Source organism: Bidens hawaiensis, unplaced genomic scaffold (assembly GCF_021521415.1).
Source record: "Bidens hawaiensis isolate Kalapana, Puna unplaced genomic scaffold, B.hawaiensis_p1.1 tig00026179_1, whole genome shotgun sequence".
Classification (NCBI taxonomy): domain Eukaryota; kingdom Viridiplantae; phylum Streptophyta; class Magnoliopsida; order Asterales; family Asteraceae; genus Bidens; species Bidens hawaiensis.
The window spans coordinates 192,743-216,532 of NW_027494206.1; the positions used below are offsets into that span (position 1 = coordinate 192,743).

The 23,790-nt window shown below is 42.2% G+C and overlaps 1 long non-coding RNA gene, 1 other non-coding gene and 1 pseudogene across 3 annotated transcripts; all 3 read right to left on the reverse strand.

Annotated features, from left to right (window-relative positions):
* Nucleotides 1-1,945: 1,945 nt before the first annotated feature.
* Nucleotides 1,946-3,858, reverse strand: LOC143572956 (uncharacterized). The gene is made up of 3 exons (XR_013142344.1): nucleotides 3,721-3,858; nucleotides 2,550-3,679; nucleotides 1,946-2,206 (listed from the first exon to the last, which is right to left on the reverse strand). It is a non-coding gene; the product is annotated as an uncharacterized LOC143572956 (long non-coding RNA).
* Nucleotides 3,859-4,942: 1,084 nt separating this feature from the next.
* Nucleotides 4,943-7,028, reverse strand: LOC143572966 (uncharacterized; annotated as a pseudogene). The gene is made up of 9 exons (XR_013142347.1): nucleotides 6,900-7,028; nucleotides 6,732-6,810; nucleotides 6,567-6,624; nucleotides 6,343-6,482; nucleotides 6,141-6,231; nucleotides 5,881-5,935; nucleotides 5,584-5,770; nucleotides 5,404-5,515; nucleotides 4,943-5,300 (listed from the first exon to the last, which is right to left on the reverse strand). The product of XR_013142347.1 is annotated as an uncharacterized LOC143572966 (transcript).
* Nucleotides 7,029-23,362: 16,334 nt separating this feature from the next.
* On the reverse strand, nucleotides 23,363-23,435 carry TRNAA-CGC (transfer RNA alanine (anticodon CGC)). The gene has a single exon. It is a non-coding gene; the product is annotated as a tRNA-Ala (tRNA).
* Between the last annotated feature and the right edge of the window lie 355 nt (nucleotides 23,436-23,790).

Sequence of the window (23,790 nt, forward strand, 5' to 3'; positions counted from 1 at the left end):
CAGTCAAAATTCTCTCGAGAAATTTTGTTATGGGAAGACGGAAATTCCCATGAACGAAATAATCGACATACAAAGCCATTTTTCCAGGCGGTGGGAAACTGGCTATAGAACCGATAGAAGGAAACTCTGGTTCCCACTCGGGTGGAATACCATACGTTTCCAGTAATTTTTCATACTCTGAGTAGTTCCATGCCACTTCTATCTCGTCAACTTCAGTTTGAACGTTCGACATTGCAAAGAGAATTGGGTAAGGTAGAAAAAAGATATATGAAAAGTTCAGATGAAATTAAGAAGATAATCAGAAGAAAAGAGCGATAAAACTTCAAAAAGGAGTTTCTCCCTATTTATACCCATCGCAATTAATGAGATGGGATATGAACAGTAGAGAGAGAAAAATATCACCTAACCATTGACTGACACGTCACGCGGGAAATTCGAAAAAGAGAAAAAGCTGCGCAGTCGGGTACAGTGACATCCGTAAAAAACGTTCCATCATCTGTTCACAGCGCCTGCGAGTGGTCAACTTTTCCTTTTCTCATGATTATCCATACCAACAGAAGATATTTTCTACCAAACTTCTGAACAACAAAAATCCCCAACATACATTAAGTCCAGAATTTCACCCGCATAAAGACTTCACACGGAAGAAACACTGTACTGGGGGGACTTGTAGAGGTAAGGTACCAAAAAGACCCAAATACCCTTAAGTACCACCCACGGGTCACAAATAATCTTCTTATAAGCCACCCGCGGAATACATGGATCACCCGCATGTCACGAGTGAGGAGGAACGTCCTCATAACACACGCGAAAGCATCCTGGCACCCTCAAAAGTCATCCGTAGGACAAGACATCGGTCCGCCTAAACAACCGGAAGACAGTGCCAGCGGGACAGCTGTCATCACTCAAGTACTCTCTAGAAGAAGGTTTACGATTCTAACTTGGGGAATACGTGACATACTAACCAATGAATAAAGGACACCTGGCCAGGTTGTTATAACCGTGCACATGGACAGGATGCGATCCGTCCTATCATTTGGTGACACGTGTCCAGGTTGTTATACTCATGCACATGAGACGTACAGCTTAACCTATCACAAGAGGACACGTGTCCAGACGGTTATCAGAGATCTTCTAAAAGAGGACAGCTGCCCCAATCATCTTCCTTCATCCTTCGGCTATAAATACCTTGTCAAATGGTATGAGGTATTCATTCACTCACCTACATTCTGACTACACTTAGTATTTACGTTTCAGTACTTTCTTCATGAACGTTACTGATTCTCACGCCGGAGGGTGGTTACAGGAAGACCCCCCTCTTGTCCTTCCTGTAACGAGACTCACGGTGTCTGTTTTGCAGGTTCCGGTCATTGGACTTCAGGAAGTCATACTCATATCGTGGTAGTAGTTATCGTATTATACCCTGTGGACTCACTGGATCCAGGACCCATACCCGGGGAGTGGATCCGTGTTTCTTCACTAACTGAGGAAAGACCAATGAAATTCACGTTGAATTTGAATTCCTCAAAAATGCCTTAGCTTCAATTGTAATCCCATATATTAACCTTTAATATGCAGTGGGACTATATTAGTAAATGGAACCAGCTTTGACCACAAACCTGAAAAAATGTTGTTGTAAACTTTTTTTTGACTTAAAAATGTCCTCTGACAGATCACCTTTTAGCTTTGATCCGTAACAAACTTTTTACCCGTTTACAATTTTTATTTTATTAAATATTTTACCTAAACTTACCACTGGATGCAAAATAAACAGATTAGAATTTGTACCTTTTATGAGCTATGACACTACCAAATTTAACCCGTTTGCAGTTTTTTAAATATTTTTCCTAAACTATCACCGAATGCAAAATAAATCCGCAGATTAGAAGTGTTGCATGTGTTCTGTAAAGGATCAAATATAAAAACCACTTAACATCAAAGGACAAAAAACCGATTTCCTTATATATAGACTTGACATTACACCAAAGTCTTATTAGTTAGACCTAAAAAAGAAGACAACAATAATGCATATTAATAACATACCAGTCTCTCAAGATTAAGATACAAAGGAACAACAACGTATACTAAGGAATATGTGGATTGATTTCATTTCCATTTTTATCATCAACCTCAATAGGTACGAGTCTAGCTTTTCGAGCTCCTAGTTCCGTTTGCTTCTAGTGATCCTTTCGGGATTTGAATTCCACTGAAATAAAAATAGATACAATGTACAACATCAGTGAATTGGGAAAAGGAAGGCGGTAGAATTACCCTAACGCACATCAATATGAAAAGTTTTTAAATAAAAAGTCAAACTGGCAAAAGAACCTTGCTACATGTAGTACGGTTTAAGTAATATTAACTTGCTGAGAAACAGAAATATCCACCACAAAAGTAGTACTTTTCTACTATGTAAAAGAACAAAGAAAAAGTATTTAAATTTGACACTCAATGTAATACAATCATGTAATTCAACAATTAATAACAATATAAATGCTTAGATTTTAAAATAAATGAATGTTGAGATTCGTTGAACGTGCAAAACTTACATCAAGTGGGCACGATTGGCGAGTACTGAAGATGCCGTTCAACTTGATAAAGAGTTATAAGTTCTGGTGTGTGGCATCAATTGGATTGTGTTATGAACTGAAACGTGTTTAAGGTCGGGTTAAGAAAGATTAATAAAGTCAAAGATTAAGTGGAAAGGATGATAAATCCTTAAAAATTATTTGTATAACTTTGTTAAGGGAATCAACAATGCCATAAGCAAGTGTATCACCAATACTTGATCCTGCTCTTGTGGGTTTTACCTGAAAACATCCATACCAGTAAAATTCAAGATTTTAACGTTTTTTTAGTTATTATTATTTATAATTCGGAAATAATAACTTTCCCTGAATTAACATCTAAGTTGATTGTCAAGAAACCAACTTGAAATACCAGGTTCATCCAATTCACTCATTGAAACACAAATGTTAAAGAATGAGCACAAGAAAGGTGGGCACGTTAACGGGTCAAAATGGCCAGCTTGTACTATGGGTCAAGTCAGGTTAGAATTAGATTGACCCGTTGACACATTTTTGCTCATTTTTCTACAAATAACAAATGCACTAACTCTTACATAACTTTGTGTAGCAATAATTATCTGAAACTTTCAATAAACCAACAACTTTTAAAGGTAGTACACAAAAAAATAAGAATTTTTTTGTACTAAAGTTAATGCAATCATTATATTAGTTTAAAATAATGTTTAAAATGTTTAAAGGACAAAACTGGAAAACATAAAATTACCTTCAGTACAAAGTTGGGTATTGTTATAAATCCCCATTCCTTGTTTCTTATGCTCCAAGGAGGCATCATGCTGCCAAAAAGTCAACAGTACAAAAAATAAGCACCAATCACACACTTGTATGAAAAACACACCTTGGCCCGATAAAAAAAACATTTAATGAGGTAATACTTACTTCAAAATGGAAGTTAAACGAAGGAAGATGGACATAAGATAACCGCCAATATTCCCAAATCCAGTTTATAGAAACAAATCATTGTTATTTATGAATATATCAATTGAGGCGGTTCACATAATGTTACATGCAATTTTTAAAAAAAATATATTCAGATCCAATGAGAACAATTAAGGCGACTCGTTCTGGTTGACCCAACCCGCGTAATTTAAATTCTTTACTTTCTTCAAAACATAGTTTATTTTTTCAATTTGACCTGGCCCTCATTTTTTGTCAAGTACAAACAGACTTTCCTGTCAACAAAAGAATGTGATCATAGAACACACCTACAAACAAATTATGATTGTAGATATCCTACTACAAAAACACTTTAGATTTGGTAGTGTAAGAGTTAAATACATGCTCTGCGAATTTTTAAGTGGGCATTTCATAAATATATGGTGGGTATGTGTTAAGAACTTGATAAACTATGCCCACCATAAATCAATTAAATGGTTTGATATCAAGCAAAGTGCCCAGGTTAGATTCTTTATTTTGACATGTAAATGTGGTAAAAAAGCCAATAGAGCCTATAATTATCAAAATCCATGTGTAAACATCTTATTTGTAAGATACCTTTGTAGATGACTACTCCCCTTCACTCACTAACTACTTCAGTTCCTGATCAATTCCCTGAACAACAGAAGCATGAAAGAAAATAAGTAACAGCACCCTAACCGAAGAAACAGAATCAATTGCTACAATTAAGTAACAAAGCTTCAAGTTAATTTGTAGTATTAAATCTTTCTAATTTGTTAGTAAGTTATTTGTTGCCAAACACCACCTTATGAGACGGGCGTAACTTCAAATCCTTGAGAGTGTATCGACCATAACCTAATCAATTTCAAATTTTTGTAAACAAAAACCCTAAATTACCTAGCGGTAACGGCGAGACCTCGAGATTTGCTTCAAAAACATAACCTTCAAATCGTGAGGCGGATTTCAAAAATTCCAGTTAGGGTTTTTGGATTGAACTACAAATCCAGGTTAGAATTAGATTATGGCAAAGGGACGGTGGAGTTGTGAGAAGAGATTGCTAGGGTTTGGAATGGAAGAGTTAGGAATTTTTGACCAACCCATCGGCTATTAGACCCATGACCCGCGAATTTTCATGCTTAAACGAGTTGAAACCGGGTTAAATGAATGAGAGCGAAACCAAGTAATCTGGTGGCTGGAGCGACCAGAGCGCGACACCACATTTTTTTGATAGACAATTATATAGATAGTTAGATTTAAAACACATTAATATTATTGTTGTTTTCATCTCGTTAATATATAATCATCTACCTTAACATAAACTATTTTCTGGCCCAATTTTGATTGTTATGCTGGGATGGTGTTTTTAGTGAACAGTTAAACGTCCTCGTGAAAGCAAAAAAGTATTGAGGTCACAATAGCAGACCTAGTGACATCTAATGATTTTTTATGTGTTATACGCATCTAGCTATCGAGTGACGCCAATTTACCACACATTTCAAAGAATACACAAGAAAAAAACTTATACAAATGCTCATTTTATTATCAAACTCACACACTCTATAAAGAATAAAACAACCATATTAACTTCATTATGTTATTACAATCACTAACTTAACGGGACGCTGCGGTACATTGTTTGTTTGAAGAAGATGAATAGTTGAAAGCATGAACGCGATTAACGTTTTGGCCATTATAAATGGTGTCGAATCTTTCATTTTTATAAGATAATTTCTTGTTGGACACTAACATTAAGAGTCTTGTTAGGAAGAACGATGCAGTTAATTACTACAACTTCATCTTCAACATTAACCGCTTCACCTGGATTATAAGACAACACAAACCGAATTAGCATTATATCAACAATGGGTCACATGTAGAAAACGAGCCTAATAAAACAGGTCAAAGTCAAACAATATCTTACCAAGAATTGTGACTCCAAGTTTTGCCTTGTGATCTCCTTCAGCTTGAACACGTGACCATCGCCCGATTGAACATTTTCAACCAACAATTGAATGAATAACCACTGCATTTTCCTGAAACCACATGATATTAATATTAACCATAAATGCTAAAATCATTACTTGGACAAAGAATCTTGTACCTTGATTTCAACATCATCAAGAACGATACAGTTAATCAACCGAGCACCAGCTGCTATACGTGCATTGGCAGATATGGAGACGTTTGGACCAATCTGTGCAAATTTAGACGATTTAACATATTTAAACAAGAGCTTATATGAACCCGTAAAGGGGAGGGCCAATCTTACAAAATCTGCAGGAAGACTCCTGTCAATATTGGAATAAATTTTGTTATCAAATTTCAGAAACATAAGTTTTATATACTCAGTTATGTCATCAACCCATAAACAGGGAAGTTTAAGTCACTACATTAGTACCTTGTTGCTGACTCTGATCGTTGGGCTTCAAAGCTGGACAAGCGTCTTAGATTAGCTGCACGAGAATCAAAGAAGACAGATTTTAAGGTTGCATAATACCACAATTATGAAATGACACCTAAAAACAAAAAAAAAATGTTTTTTGTTGTTGTCCCAGAATCAGTTAAACAAGTTACATTCATGTAACTTGTAATATAGTTATATAAAGAAGGAAAGTACCTGTGCAATATTACAAATTGTAGATAAAATATATAACTAACCTCTGTCTTTTCGCTGTGCAGAAACACTTTGAATAGCAGTAAAAATCTCTGGCGTAAATACATAAACACCACAATTTATTCGGTCACTAACCTATAGATCATATAAATATTAGACCAAAAGATAAATAATTTGATGAAAGTAATGACTTAAATATGTATAACATGGCAAGTAATTGACTTTATGCAAGCTTCAAGCACATACAAATGTTTCAGGTTTCTCTGTATAATGCAGCAATTCATTTGTATCAGCGTCGGCTACCAGCTCCCCAAACTGATCTGCTGATTCAGGGGAAACCTTAATTACAAGGATCGTTCCCATCCCACCATATCTTTTATGCGCCTCTAAAATATATAAACGTGTATATTAGCTCGGGTCATTTAGAAACTTAATATTCATAATCAACATTTAAGAGCGAGTTTAGTTACCGAGCATTTCAGGTAACGGAATGCAGCAAACATCACAGTTCAGCAAGAAGATGTGTGACTGTCATAAAATAGAACACAGTAACACATTCACATACATTATCACTATGTTTATTTTTTTTTTAATCTTAATTAAGACAATCAAGAACGAGAAGGCGAAGGTTAAACCGGATTATCTTCCATGATTAGATCCCTGAAATTGTATAGACCACCAGCCGATCCGTGCGGTTTGTCCTCTTTCAAGTATCTATTTTAGAATAACACAATAACAAAATGAACAAGTGAGTTCAACTTCAACAGTTTAACAGCATGAAATTGTAAAGATTCAGAGGTTACTTGACTGGGATTTTCAACTCGTTAGAGATGGAGGATACATATAAGGCGAATTCACGTTGCTCATAGAAACCAACAAGGTAGATCTGTGCTAGGTTTTGGTATCTATAACAGAAAGAATGATGCATAACGACATTATATTATACTTTGTGATCATGATTAAAATAAACAATTACTAATTGAAATTTTATTTGGTTAGTAGTTTAGTACCCTTTTACAGGCAGAGATTGGATGATGAACCATTGGCTGTCCTGCCAAGGGGAAAAGTGGCTTCGGAATATTCAGTGACAACAGCCTGAACCGAGTACCTAAAACACAATAACAAATCTAACATGAAATCAAGCCTAACAGTAAATCTGTTAAAAGAGTATAAAAGGTTAGTTAAGTCAGGTAGTTATTTAGTTATTAGTAGGTAGTTATCCTCTTAAGTAATAGCAAACAACGGCGGATGCACCTTATATAGAGGGGGTGGACGTGCGCCTCCGTAAGACAACCGTATTTCCATTAAAGTTTTTCAAAATTTTGTTAGTAAATGTCTGGTTTTATTTTTGAAGGGGACACTTATAGGCATTTTCATTTATTAATAATGCTTGGAGTTCACAATTTCCATTTCTTTTAGACAGTTTTAGTACATAAAGCTTTAATTATTTTACTACTTATTTGATTAATACATTTCAAAATTCATTGACTAACCACTTATAATTTGATTAACAGATTTAGAATATTATTGACTCTTCTTCAGTTAGAGTTATAGAAAGCTTTTATCATGATGTTTTGAACACTTAGTATAACATGTTGAAGAGGTAGGTCCCAGCAGAGTCCAGTTGGACCCGCAAGACTCACCTTGAACAGGGACGTCTGCGCAATGACCAACTGCTCCAGCAGGACCCACCATGCTCGAAGAACCTTACGCGCAGTACGCCAGCTGCACCCGCAGGGAAAGCCTCTCAATGGTGAAGTACCCCGCCTGTTCCCGCAGCTGCGGATACAAGCCATCAGGGAAGGCTACCCGCACTAACAGCAAGGCTACACGCACAAGGCATTAGCTACTTCAGTAGTCACATGAAGGAATGAGCAAGGCGGGAATACTCCCGCCCAAATGAGCCAGTCCGTATGCTTCTGGAAGGTCTTTCGTACTATACCTACTAAGGTTTGGGCGGAACAGACAAATTGACCAGAGCAGCCCATGAACCAATCACAGGGTGACAGCTCACCGACAACAATACGAGGAGGAGCACCCTCTAGTACTGTTTGTCACTATTAGCCGCTGCCTACTCACCAACCCTTACGTGGGGACGTGCGCAGGCTACAGTTGGTGGAACAGTGCGTAGCCGGCAGTAAAGGAACAGTATACAGCCGACCTTTACTGTTGGCCGTAGCCTACCCACCAACCAGCATGGCCTGTGCATAGTCCACTGTTGGTGGAACAGGAATACTATTCAGCCGGCAGTACCTTCTAGGAAACCTACCTTCGGCTATAAATACTCCAACACCTTGGAATGGTAAGATCATCTGATATCTCAATCTTATCTAGCAATCTCTTAATATACACTTATATTCAGAGCAATCTAGTCTGATTCTCATGCCGGAGGGTGGTCACAAGGAGGAACCCCCCCCCCCTTCTCAGTGACGAGCTTACGGTGTCTGTTTTGCAGGTCTCCAGAAGAACCTTCTCTGCTGGACCTCATCCCCGTGGGAAACATTACTTAACCCCCAGATTATCTATAATCTGTCCAGGGTTCACTTAGTGTTTCTTCATTGGCGCCATCCGTGCATAAAAGCTAGAACTAATTTAGTTTTTTCAAAATTTCTAAAGAAATGGTTAACGTTACTCCGGTCCCAAGGCCAGTAACCGACCAAGAAACCCCGGTAACCACAACCCCAGCAACTGGGGGGAACACCGGCGGTTATATAAATCTTACGAACACTACCCCGACTACCCAAGCCGGGGCAAGTGCAGTAAATATTCCACTGGGGTTCACTGATGCCCAGTTGGAAAAATGAACGAGGGTCCCTCGCCAAACACTAGATCAAGTGAAGGCGTGGGCCGAAGCACGTCAAAGAGAGTTCCAAGCTGAATTGGATAAACGCTTGCGTTCAGTTCAACAGGCTGACGAATTCGGCAGTACTCGCCAACACCTCAATATGAACAGTGAGTGCGAGTACTCAGACGACGAGAGGGAAGAATCCGATACCGACGCAAACCCTCGCCATAAGGCGAAAAGGAAGCGCAAGGAAACGGACTTCCAACCAAAAAGGAATTTTGGGGAAGCTTTTAAACCAACAAATGCGGAGAGAAACCCGCGTGACTTCTCCAAAACCTTTAGACCAACTGCTACAAATGCAGGAAAGTCAAAATTCGCAAGGGACATTGCGGAAGCAATCGCCCCGAGAAGTGGCAAACAAATGTCCAACATTGGCACTTATGATGGTCTATCCGACCCAGACGACCATTTGAACAGGTTCATTGCGGAGGCTACCGTCAGTAACTGGACGGAACCCACGTGGTGTTACATGTTCCAGATGACTCTGGTCGGAGCGGCCAGGGCATGGTTCGATCGTTTACCGGTCCACCACATATATGACTGGGCGGACTTTCAGAACAAGTTCAGCCAGCACTTCAGCCAACAGAGGAAATACACTGAAGAACAGTGGACGATCCTCAACTGCGTTAGAGAGGAAGATGAATCTTTACTAGACTTCATCACCCGCTTCAACTCCAAAAAGCTAAGTCTCGGCAACATAAGTGAAGATCTGGTTCGCGCCGCTTTCATCCAAGGCGCCGAATACCCAGAGCTTATCCGCACATTGACGGGTAAGGATGGCATGCCATCAACATGGGATGCCATCATGACGGCGGCAAAGCGCTTTGCCGAGACGGAAAAGCAACTGGGAAGGGATCTTCCCCAGAGTACACACCTCTACACGCAGAGGACAAGAGAGAACAATGTTCGGATCGCCCGGCAGAACAAAAAGAGGAAGCTAGGTATCTGGCAGTCAAGGGTAAACTTTGACACCTCATCCAGCTCTCACCCTCTTGTTGGCGGAAGAAATCACACACACCCTTCAAGTCAAAAGCACCGCTGGACGCCACTCACCAAAAGCGTCACGGAGATATTCGCCACTGAAAAGCTACCGTGGCCAAAAGCTCCAATGATCCGGCAGCGACCTAATGCGGATCAGAGCAAATCCTGTGATTTCCACGGGACAAAAGGTCATGGTACGGAAGAGTGTACATCCTTGAAGGATATTATTGAAGCATTCGTCAAGGATGGAAGACTGGCACACCTGGTGGCATCAATCAAGAAGGGAGGACGGAACGACAACCGGTACCGAGGCAACGGACGAAAGCCCGTTGACATCAGCATCAACATGGTTCATGGTAATATCAGAGGAAGAAAAAGGCGAACGATAGAACCATGTGCGTGGAAGGAAGCTGAGGTGCGCTTCCCGCGAGTGCCAGGAGGACCCAGCAAAGAAGGCCCTATCATCATCAAAAGCCAGCTGGGGCACTACATCACCTCCCGCACTCTTGCTGACAACGGCGCCTCGTCAACGGTGATGTACAGGCAGTTCTTCGACAAGCTAGATGACGAAGACAAGGAACGCCTGGAAACGATCTGCGCCTCGATGGAAGGGTTTGATGGCAGCACAAACACCCCCCTGGGTATCCTATCTTTCCCCGTCACTCTTACGGATGGGAAACACTCCCGCACAGAAGATGTGGACTTCGTCGTGATGAGGAAGCCACATCACACATACGACATTCTCTTCGGGAGAGACGGGATGGCAAGATTCAACGCCGTGGTATCCTCAGTCCACGGCATGATGGGATGGCCAACAGCTGAGGGTGTAGCGATGATCACCGGCATTCCCCAGGTATGCATTGCATCTGTCTCATCTAAACCCAAACCAAAGATGGCTAAACCGACCATCACCGAACCAGAAAAATGGGCCTTCAATGGCAAGTACCCAGACCAGGCCGTCACCATTGGCCCGACAATTGTTGATCCCACACGCACCTTACTTAAGCGCTTATTACAAAGGAACGCCGACATCTTCGCGTGGACACCAGCTGACATGACTGGTGTACCACGGAGTAAGGCAGAGCATAAGCTCAAATGCGATCCGGCTGTCACGCCGATCGTACAAAAGCGCAGAGTAATGGGGCCAGAACAAACTAACGCGTGTAGAACCCAAGTCAAGGAACACCTTGACGCAGGCATCGTACGCGTTAGTAGATATCAAACTTGGGTTGCAAATCCCGTTATGGTACCGAAGAATGACAAACAATGGCGCATGTGCATAGATTTCAAGGATTTGAACAAAACATGCCCCAAAGATTGTTATCCGTTACCTGAAATTGATCTTAAGGTGGATTCGTTGGCACCATTCCGCCTTAAATGCTTCCTAGACGCGTATAAGGGGTACCATCAAATCCACATGGCCGTTGATGATCAGGACAAAACCGCTTTTCGGACTCCCGATGGCACATTTTGTTATCAAATGATGCCTTTCGGACTTAAGAATGCCGGGTCCACATACCAACGCCTGATGGACAAAGAGTTTCATTCCCAAATTGGGAGGAACTTGGAAGTCTACATGGATGACTTGGTCATCAAAAGCCCTGACCCAGAAGTGATGTTAAAAGACATTGAAGAGACTTTCAACACGCTCAGGAAGATAAACATGAAGCTCAACCCGAGCAAATGTGCCTTTGGAATGGAAGAAGGGAAGTTCTTGGGGGTCATCGTCACTAAAGATGGCTTCAGAGCGAACCCTGAAAAGGTCGAAGCCATTATCAAAATGGAATCGCCTACTACCATCAAACAGGCTCAGACACTGAATGGACGACTGGTGGCACTTAATCGCTTTTTGGCAAACCACGCGGATAAGTCGTTTCCCTTCGTGTCAACGTTGAGAAACTGTTTAAAGAAAACGCACTTCCGCTGGACACCATAAGCGGAAGCAGCTTTTCAGGAGATTCGGTCACGCTTGATCGAACTCCCAACACTCACAGCACCAAAAGCGGGAGAGGAATTAATCCTATACCTTTCCGCAACTGATAGAGCAACCGGGGCAGTCCTGCTAGTAGAACGAAAAGGCATCCAGATGCCAATCTACTATGTTAGCCGTGTCCTAACAGACGTAGAAACCCGGTACTCTACCCTAGAAAAATTAGTCTTAGCACTAATACACGCTTCACGCAGGCTAAGACGATATTTCCAGGGTCACCCAATCACCATTCTCTCAAACTTTAAACTTGCAAACGTTCTAGGCAAACCCGAGTTATCGGGACGCCTAGCCAAATGGGCAATTGAGTTGGGGGAATACGCGATAAAATATAAGCCAAGACCAGCCATAAAAGGCCAGGTTCTTGCCGACTTTATTGCAGAAGTGCCTGCATCGCGGGAAAAAGAGTGCCAGGAAGAGGCTCAACCCTCTCCAGCACAAGACATCAATGATATCTGGCGGCTCTACACTGATGGAGCAGCCGGTAACGAGGGTTCAGGCGCAGGGCTGAAACTAACCAACCCAGCAGGCCAAGAATACACTTACGCTATTCGACTGGATTTTCCAAGTACGAATAACGAAGCCGAATATGAGGCATTCTTGGCTGGGCTGAGAATTGCGCGTAAGATGGGGGAGAAAAACTTGGAAGCCCACGTGGATTCCATGTTGGTAGCCAATCAAATCAACGGGACGTACACGGCCGTGAACGACACAATGGCCCTGTACCTCGCACAAGCAAAATCCCTTATGCGCGATTTCAATGACTGCAAAGTCATACACGTCAAGCGAAGTGAAAACAAATCTGCGGATGCGTTAAGCAAGCTTGCATTATTAGCCTTCACCCACTTAGGAAAGGATATCCGCATTGAACTCCTCGAGACACCTTCGGTCCCGCACAAGGAAATTTGTGTCATCCAAACCAGCTCGGAAACGTGGATGACGCCAATTATAAAATACCTTACGGCAGGTACACTACCAGAATCCAAGACACAGGCAAGAAAACTACGCTGTAAAGCACTGAATTATCAACTCATCGATGGCATCCTTTACAGACGTAACTTTCTTGGCCCACTCTTAAGATGCGTGGACAACCAAGATGCTGACTACCTCCTAAGGGAAGTACACGAAGGCATCTGTGGAGTACACGCAGGTCCCCGCGCTGTTGTAGCCAAGCTAAACAACGCGGGATACTTTTGGCCGGGGATGCATACGGATGCACTGGCATACATCAGAAAATGCAGGTCTTGCCAGCTTTACGCACCCAACACGCACCGCCCGAAGAATGAACTTGTTCCAGTCACTTCTTCATGGCCATTTCAGAAGTGGGCCATCGATGTGACAGGCCCATTTCCTACAGCAGCAGGAAATGTTCAGTTCCTAGTGGTAGCCATCGACTACTTCACCAAGTGGATAGAAGCAAAACCTTTAGCCCAAACAACCGCGAAACATATCAAAAAATTTATTTGAGAATTTATTATTTGTCGTTTTGGACTTCCACAGAATTTGGTGAGCGATAACGGCACCAACTTTGCGGACAAGAAGCTACAACAGTGGCTGAAAGAATTTCAAATCACCCACACCTTTACCTCAGTGGCACACCCGCAAGGTAATGGTGAGGTGGAAAGAGCAAATAAGAGCATCGTCGAAGGCATAAAGAAAAGACTCTTGGAACACAGATCCGGCTGGGTGGACGACCTTCCGCACGTCCTTTGGGCAAACAGAACGCTGAAGAAGGCCAGTACGGGAGAAACCCCGTTCAGTCTCACTTATGGCACTGAAGCCATGGTCCCGGTCGAAATTGGTTTACCCTCACCAAGGGTCTTGATTCAGCCAGAAGACAATGATGCGGAAAGACGGTTGGACCTTATGCTAACCGAGGAACGCAGAGACTTAGCCGCAGTGCGTGAAGAGAACTACAAGCGACAAATGCAAAAGTACTACAACACGCGGGTAAAACTCTGCAACTTCAATGTAGGAGACTACATACTGCGTAACAACGAGGCTTCGAACCAAGAACGCCGAGGAAAGCTGGCCCCGGTCTGGGAAGGGCCATACATTATCAAAGAAGTCCTGGGAAAGGGCGCATACCGGCTCGAAAGGCTCGATGGCACTCCCATCCCAAGAACATGGAATGGAGCTCAATTACGCAAATGTTATATGTAGATCAATTCCAAATTTGTAAAGAAAAGGCCTAGAGCCACTTCTATTGGAAATGATTCTCCTTTCACAATGTGTTGATAGCCTTACCTTTATACTTATGAACTTCCCACACTGGTGCCGGTATTCACCGCATAAATGGGGGAAGAAGTAAGTCGTTACGTGTGGAAGGCGGCAAAACCCGCATAAACACAACGCTAAAAATAAGGAAAACCTACACGCAGGTCAGATGCAAGTAAAGTTTAGCCATCCTTGTAAGTGCAAGTGACGGTCTTACCCGCACAATCACGAACAAGGAAGCAAAACTTCAACCTATCATCTACCACGTTCAAAGGTTAACTTATTGTGAACACTTAGAAATTTCAAAAAAAAAAAAGGATGAGGAAAACCTACACGCAGGTTAGATAAGGGTAAAGTTTAGCCATCCTACTAAGTGCAAGTGACGGTCCTACCCGCACAATCACGAAAGAGGAAGCAAAACTTCACACCTATTATCTACCACGTTCAAAGGTTAACTTATCCTCAGGAAAGATGAGGAAAACTTCCACGCAGGTCAGATATAAGTAAAGTTAAGTCATCCTACTAAGTGTAAGTGACGGTCATACCCGCACAATCATGAAAGGGGAAGCAAAACAAACTTATAATTTACCACGTTAAAAAGTTAACTTATCTAAGTACTAAAGAAATTGCTAAGTTAAAACATGCGTAAAATAAACAAGGCAAAGAACAAACACAATCTTTATTTCATCAAAATTCAAATATTTCAAAGAGCTATACAAAAGCAAAAATCTACGCTAGTGGTGGAAAGGGATCTTCGGAATCAAGCTTCAGGACCACTTCCACTTGGACCCGCTTCATCAGTAGAGCGCGGTGGTTCAAGAAAAGCTCTAAGGATAGAAAGCCCATCATCAGCAGCGGCGACTTCGTTCACCTTCTCCACCACCGGATGCGGGAAGGCGGCATACTGGTTCACTGCTTGGTCATAAGCAGCTTCAGTATCCACATTATACAAAGGGAAGTTGGAAGGCGGGACGCCTTTCTCAACGAACCCTAGACCAAGCAGGAAGCCGGCCCGTTCCCCATCCTCGTGAGAAGCGTTGAGGGCTGTGCTCATAGCATCGTCGTAAGATGTCTCTGAGAAGACCCAATGCACAACCTACAACAAAATATACAAGTATCATAACCCTTTCTATTTACAAAGAAAAGCGTAAGGACATGAAAGCTTACCTGAGACAACGCTTCCCGAAGAAGCCATTCCTTGGCAACCAGAGCTTCTTGGAGGGCAGCTTGAGCTTCGTTACGGGCGCGTTCGGCTTCACTCTTGTTAAGGTTGGCAAGCAACACTTCTTTAGCTGCAGCCTCTTCGATGCCCTTTAGCTTCCGCTCGGTATGGTCAAGCACCCCCCTCTGGTCCAAGATCTCCTGGAGCTTTTTGGCGTCTTCCATCGCCAAGGCATCATGAGCCTGCTGGAGAGCCTCTAATTTGGCTTTAAGTTCTTCATTCTCCACGCGCAGAGGCTCAGCAACAGCTTCAGCCTTGGTGGCCCTCTCGGTTGCGTTCCTCGCAGTTTCCTTAGCCAGCCGAAGCTGTTCATTAACAGCTTGGGCAGCCTTGGAACGGGCCTCGAGTCGAGCCTGAACTTCAACCTCGAGGGCCTTGAAGGCCTTCTCCTTCTCCGCAGCCACTGCGGCAAGTTTTTGGTTCTCCTCCCGGACAGCCCGCGCCTGAGCTACTTCCTTGAGGCGAGCTGCTTTTAACTTGTCATTTTCACGACAAAGCAGCTCGACGCGCGGCTGCATCCGGGCCAGGAGAACCCGAAGCTCATTGGTTAGCCTACCCTCCTGGTAGCTAGCCATGGCTTCCCCCAACGCACCACTGGGAGCAGCGTGACGAGCCCATTCCACGCACTCCACAGGGGTGCGAAGGGTTGTTCCTCGGCGAATGTTCCATCGTGGAACATACACTTCATTGGAATCCGACACTGCAAAAAACACAAAGCAGTTAGGAAAAGATGATAAAATATATATATAAAATGGGCCAGAAGAACCCTACGCACCTGTAGGGTCAATAACAGGCCGATAGCCGCCGAACCCATCACCTGAACCCAAAGGAAATCCGTCCAAGAGGTCAGGCAGATGGGAAGGTGGCAAAGATTGGCGGGAAGCCCCATGCGTACCTGATGGACCGGCCGTCGTTGCCGATGGCGGGGGCATGGTAGCAGCCGCCGTGGTTGCCGCCGCGGTCGCCGCCGTGGGATCCGCAGCAATAGTAACCGCCGGCTTGGTGAAAGATGCTGTAAAAATAGCACTCACAGCCGGCGGTGACGTCATCTCGGCTGGAACAGTCGGCTCAAATGAGTGAGCAACTGGACCAGCGGAAGCAGGCGCAGGCGCCTGGGTCGACGCCTCAGGTAGGCTGACCAAGCCTACCGTCATTGGCGGAGAGGTACTACTCGGCGCTTCACCCTGGAATGCGTCAACATCCACGCCTGCGTAAAGAAGAAAAGTGTTAAAAGATTAAGCTATGAAGATAAAAGCTAAAGGAAAGTTGTACTTACGGGTTTTCTTGAGCCTAAAGGTACGGAGAGGCGGGGACGGACCCGATGGAGCCGGCCTCTTTGCGCCGGTCACCGTCGTCTTCTTTGGCTCTCCGGAGGTGACGGTCGCAATCTCCGGAGCGGTGGTCTTATCACCACCGGGATTCCCCGCCACCTCTTCGCTCTCGGTCTCCGAATCAGACCGAGGCGCTGGATCGGCAGTGGAGGCCTTCTCTTTCCCCTTCCCGCCGGCAGTCTTCTTCTTCCGCACCAACGGAGGACCATCTGCGGATTCCTCATCAGAACATACGATTAAAGGAATTCCAGCAGAGGTTTCAACATTGAGGGGTCGAGGGTCGAATAACGCCTTACCTGGCCGACGGGCACTAAGGATCTCATGGCCTAGCGGATAGACCTCCACGAACCGATCCGCCGTTTGTTCTAGGATGGGCAACTCGTTCTCGTCTAGAGCGCGAGTACCCATCCGGGCGGGACCGTCAGCCTCCCGAGGATTAAGGAGCGACTGCAGGTCGTTCCCCTCTGAAATAAACAGGAAAAAAGTTAGAAGCAATTCAGAATCAACAATAAGAGACAAAGCATACCGTAAGGAATAGAGTTCGAACCGTATTCGAGGACAATTGGGATCTTTTGCGCATCGGCAGCCTTCCACACTCGGCTCATCCTCAGCATCATCATCCCGGACTCCGCAAACGGTAAACCGGAGATTGGACCCGAGATATCTTCGCAAACCATTCCGCCTCCTGGTAGTTGGAGGCGTGAAGGCTGGGAAGTGCTTGCCCGTTCTTGAATTTCATGGCAATGGGGATGGCGCGAGCGGATATGAAGAAAAAAACTCCCTCTTCCACGCGCGAAGACTGCGCTCGGTCGCGCAGATCTTTAAACCCTTAATCCGGGTTGTCAACGTGTACCACCCCTGGATGCACCTCCAAGTGTAGAAGGTCATCAGGCGGTCAACATAGGGCTCAACGCCCAGTATCCGGCACACCCACTCAAAGTGGCGAATCTTGGCGATCGCCATGGGGTGCAACTCGGTCAAATGAACACCGTGCCTCTCAAGGACACGGTAAACAAACTTTGTCAATGGGAACCTAAGATTCCCATAGACAAAGAATGCAGCATAAACCCCGATCTTGCCTCTGGGGGCATCGTATACCGTCTGGTGGGGTTCAGGAAACTCAGGCTCGAGAGACTCGAGCATGAACTTCCTGACGACGTACCGATATAGATCGCCAGGCAGAGCACACTGGCACTCACCAGCAGTACTTTTGTCATCAGCTGTAGAATCGATATCACGAGACATCTTGTAAAAGAAGAAGAAAACGATTTCGGGAGAATGCTTGCCTGAAAAAGATAAGTATTCGCCGGAAATCGCTTAAAAGATGAAGAGAAGAGTGAAAGTGTGGATTACAAAGAACCCTCTCCCCCTTTATATACTAATCGCAATTAATGCGATGCATTTAAAACGGAAGAGAGAGAAAACGAAGGTGCAATGAAACTATGACACGTGGCAAAAAGCAAGCTGGCAACAGCTGTTGACAGGACGCATACCATTAATTTAGCGGCCACGCGCCCGAAAAATCGCGCCCACGCGCCTGAAAAACCGTCTGGAATGACCATGTACTGTCACGTCACCATAACTTCCTGCACGTCCTGACACAGTCAGAAGAAACCGTCGCACGACGTTTCAGATGTTTGGACTGTTCTTATCCTTCCACCAACTCTTCGAATGTCAAAATTCAAAATTCAAAAAGATTCAAAAGTAAGCGGGAAAATACCCCTTACCTTGGCAAACAAGTAACCGTAAGACGGATGCGGGTACAGTGTAAAGGCAAAAACCTTCACATACCTAGCACCCGCAGGGAATTGAAGCCAAGTATACCTCGGCAACCAACTATAAGACGGGTGCGGGTACTGTGTAAAGGCAAAACCCTTCACATACTTAGCACCCGTAGGGAATTGACGCCAGGAATACCTTGGAAATAAAGTAACCGTAAGACAAGTGCGGGTACAGTGTCAAGGCAAAACCCTTCACATACTTAGCACTCTGCAGGGAATTCAAACCAAGAAGGATCTTCTGGGCCATGCTTGCGGAAACGGGAATAACATCCCCGCATGACGGGAACGTCGAGAACTATATTGTTTGAAACTCCTAGATGGAATTGGTGGTTTTAGCATAATTGATCACTATGTTGAAAACTACCAAGACCCCATGGAGAATCCACACAAATGGGACTCAACGCTCCTGACGTGCGAGGAGGTTACAAACATACCCGCTTCATACCCAAAGATCAAGCAGAAAAGTCGGGAATTTCTGCGTGACATCAGGAAAACCGCGGGAAGAATCACCACGGAAAACCTAAAAACTAAACCCTTTTCAAAACCCCTAGCTAAGTCCAAAAGTTCACCTCACTTATTAATAATTCATGAGAAGAACATTGGACTGGGGGGACTTGAAGAGGTAGGTCCCAGCAGAGCCCAGTTGGACCCGCAAGACTCACCTTGAACAGGGACGTCTGCGCAATGACCAACTGCTCCAGCAGGACCCACCATGCTCAAAGAACCTTACGCGCAGTACGCCAGCTGTACCCGCAGGGAAAGCCTCCCAATGGTGAAGTACCCCGCCTGTTCCCGCAGCTGCGGATACAAGCCATCAGGGAAGGCTACCCGCACTAACAGCAAGGCTACACGCACAAGGCATTAGCTACTTCAGTAGTCACATGAAGGAATGAGCAAGGCGGGAATACTCCCGCCCAAATGAGCCAGTCCGTATGCTTCTGGAAGGTCTTTCGTACTATACCTACTAAGGTATGGGCGGAACAGACAAATTGACCAGAGCAGCCCATGAACCAATCACAGGGTGACAGCTCACCGACAACAATACGAGGAGGAGCACCCTCTAGTACTGTTTGTCACTATTAGCCGCTGCCTACTCACCAACCCTTACGTGGGGACATGCGCAGGCTACAGTTGGTGGAACAGTGCGTAGCCGGCAGTAAAGGAACAGTATACAGCCGACCTTTACTGTTGGCCGTAGCCTACCCACCAACCAGCATGGCCTGTGCATAGTCCACTGTTGGTGGAACAGGAATACTATTCAGCCGGCAGTACCTTCTAGGAAACCTACCTTCGGCTATAAATACTCCAACACCTTGGAATGGTAAGATCATCTGATATCTCAATCTTATCTAGCAATCTCTTAATATACACTTATATTCAGAGCAATCTAGTCTGATTCTCACGCCGGAGGGTGGTCACAAGGAGGAACCCCCCCCCCCCTTCTCAGTGACGAGCTTACGGTGTCTGTTTTGCAGGTCTCCAGAAGAACCTTCTCTGCTGGACCTCATCCCCGTGGGAAACATTACTTAACCCCCAGATTATCTATAATCTGTCCAGGGTTCACTTAGTGTTTCTTCACATGTGCAGTAGAAAAGATTTTATTTATTGAAATACATTGTTTGAAGTATATTAAATCGGTTCATGTTACTTTATCATCATTTTCTATTTACCCGACCCATTTATGATCATACCCGATTTTTGCCCCGGGTAACTAAAATTCCTGGATTTGCCACTAGTAAGCAAATTATAAATTATATTCACAACTTTCTCACTTGTTCTTAGATTTAGATTAGATTTGTAATAAAAAAAAAAGATGGTAGAGTGTGCTTGCTATAACAACAACATTGAATCCAAAAACAGAAACAAACTCTATATTAGATAATGATGATGAACTTATAGTAACAATTGAAGTCGCTTGAAGAAGAAGTAAGATTAACAACACCTTTTGTGGGACCACCGACCATGATCACAGCTACAGCCTTCTCATCTGTGCTCGTCATCCCCAAAGTCGATCTCAATTCAATTGGCGCGCAGTTGTTATGGATTAATTAGAATTTGATTAATTATTAATGAGATCTGGAACGGTGTGTTGAAATGTGATTAGCTAAGCTAAGCTAAGCTAAGCTAAGACTAATAATAAGACCTTGAAGTCCAAGTAGAAGCTGACCAATCCAATGAGTCAGCACTACATCGTCGTCGTCTATTAATACCCAAGATAACCGACACCACACTTTTAACCATTTTTATATTGCCTTCGGTGTACTGAATGAGTGAATTCTTATAAAAAAAAACTACATATCTTGGGAATGATGGTAACTTGAGTTAAAACTTCTTTTTTTTTTTTCTTTTTTATTGATCTTAACGCTATTTGGTATATATAGTGTTTTAAAAATCGTTAGTCGGGTAATGAGGTTGGGACTAGCGATTATTCAAAATTAATCACATCGAACTTAAATGTATACCTTTCATTTTTATATATCCACCCACTCATTTTTATATATAATTTTCAGTTTTATGCATACACAAACATATTGGCTGGAAACCGTTGATTCGACCGAAATCTTGCCGGCAACCTCCAAGTTTGGCCATAACCTTCTCGGATAAGGCCGATTAAGTCTAATTAATCCTGATTTTTGCCGCATTTGACCATTGATCGATTAACTGGCCGATTAGGCCAAAATTAATAAGAGTGGTGGGGACTAGCGATTAATCGGCGCCCGGTTAGGATTTTTGCAACACCCGTATACTTCATATTCACTATTCTAAACCATTATGAATATGATTCAAACGTTTTTGTTATTGACGTCAAGAGAACCTCACAATTAAACAATAGGTAAAAGTGTAAAATTAATAGTCCATCCGTCCCTTTACAAGTATCATGATTTGAAAAACACAAAGTTTAAAAAAGTTTTAATGATTGTACTTTTTTCTTAACAAATAACTATAATGCCCTTGACACATACAAAAAGACAAAATTTAAGAAAGTTTGAATGCTTGCAATTTTAAGGGTAAGTTTGAAAATTAATTAATAAAGTTTGAAAGTAGACATTTGTAATGGGACAAACTAAAAAAGAAATGTGGTCACTTTCAAAGTGACGGAAGGAGTAATATTAATTTAACATTATTTACACGAATGTTTCAGATGGTAAAATCAAATTACGGGCTTGATTCAAATTTAACAAAAGTTACATCAACACAATGTTCTAGTTCTAATATCTTTGCTTACAAACGTTAAAAAGCCCCGCATATTTACTGTGAATTAATTTACTGCCTAACGAAATTATACTTATGGTTGGATGGGTGATGAAGCGTACACGTAAACTATAGGATTAAAATAGACTATTAAATTACTAATTCAAATAGTTTATTGATAAATCATTTAATAGCATTGGTTGGGTTTGAAACAATCGGACAATTCTTAATATCTAATAGACCATGGACCAACCACAATATTAAAAACTATACACATGCACTTGTCACGTGACATCTTCACTTAACTTTCAAAAATACTATTCATTATAATTACTATTTTATTTACTTTTTTTTCATTAACTATTTTATAATGTAATTTTTTTGTTAAACATTTTATTAGTTAAAATATAATAATACTAAATTTATAATTTTAAAAATTAAACCTTACATAAATTCAAATATTTTTTTTACATGAAGAACATCACGTAAATTAAACAATACATGACTACACATTTTTATATCTAGCTAAAATTTTAAATAAATGGCACCTCCTAAATTACTATTTTTACGGGTCCATATGCATTGTATTCATGAAAAGTATTGCCATGTCTTTGTTGTAAAAAGAAGTGATTCATTTGATCATTAAACGTATCCACTACTACAATGGTTTTGGATGTTTTTCTAACCTCCGCCATCGTCTCGGCATTTTCACTTTTCAGGCTACAAGTACGGTAGTAATACCATAAAGTACAATTCTTTTTTATAAATGAGTACTGGTATCATACTGATTATTTTAATACCTATTTTTTCATAAGCTCGTCTCATCCTTAATTGAGAACGCTAGGAATGCCACACGCGTTTATAAATCTACTTGTATTCTAGCCAATTCAACATATACACGAGAACTAACAAAACAAATATAAACTTTAAAAATATAGAAGCAGGAAAGGTGTTGCTAGTAGGGGTGAGCATAAAACCGAATTAACCGAACCGAAACCGAAAAAACCGAATCGAAAAAAACCGAACCGAAGCATTAACCGATGGTTAATTTTTTAGTTTTTCGAAAAACCGATTTTTGGGTTTAGGTTAGGTTATCTATTTTAAAAAAATCGAAAAAAACCGAACCGAACCGATTAATCGAACCTATATTTTCTACGTATTTTTTTTAAAGATGTTATGACTATAAACAAAACACCAAAAGAATCTACCATTGATTGTGATGAAGTTTATAAAGATGATCAAATATTGGGTCTAAACTTTGAAGATGAATAAGACAATGAATAAAGATTCGGGAAACCTTTAGTGTTTTTATTAATAACGTTGTTGAATTTAAAAATATGCTACTCAAACAACTTTGTATTTGTTTGGTTCCACATAAGACGTGCTTATTTTTATATTTTAAATTCAATATGTATGAGGTACTCTATTTTTTTTTTGATTTTTTTTTTGTAATGTCTACTCACAATAAAAAAACCGAAAATAACCTAAACCGAAACCGAAATAACCAAAAACCGATTGGTTGGTATTCTAAAATAACCGATAGCTTAGGTTTAAATTTAGGTTTCACCTAATAACCGAATCGAACCGTGCTCACCCCTAGTTGCTAGAATGCTGGTTAAGCACATTGGGCCGTAAGAAAATCCCTCTCTGTAGCAGAAAAGCCCACACAGAAGCCCCAACGTAAAAAACAAAGAAGTATATAATAATAAATGGAGGTGCGGGGAATCGAATCCCGTGCCTCTCGCATGCGAAGCGAGCGCTCTACCATATGAGCTACACCCCCATGAACGTTATTATTTTCTACGACTTTAAGTTAATATGTAAAGCATGAGAACAAGAAGATTTAAAAAACATAATATCAACAAATAACATATTTCCAGATTCCAAACTACATAGATTTATACAAAATATCAAAATCAGAAAACACAGATTCACTCATCGTATCAATAAAAAGATTGTTTGTGGGCAGTTTTCTGGTACTTGTTTTTGATCCAGTTGAATCCTGCCGTTGACCCCTGTTTGACCTTTCTGAAACCAGTTGCAGCCACTGCTTTCGTCTTGTCCAACCCATCTTGAAACTTGCTTCGGTTGACCTGTGCTGGATACACGTGCACCTGCTTCGCATCAGACTCATCCGC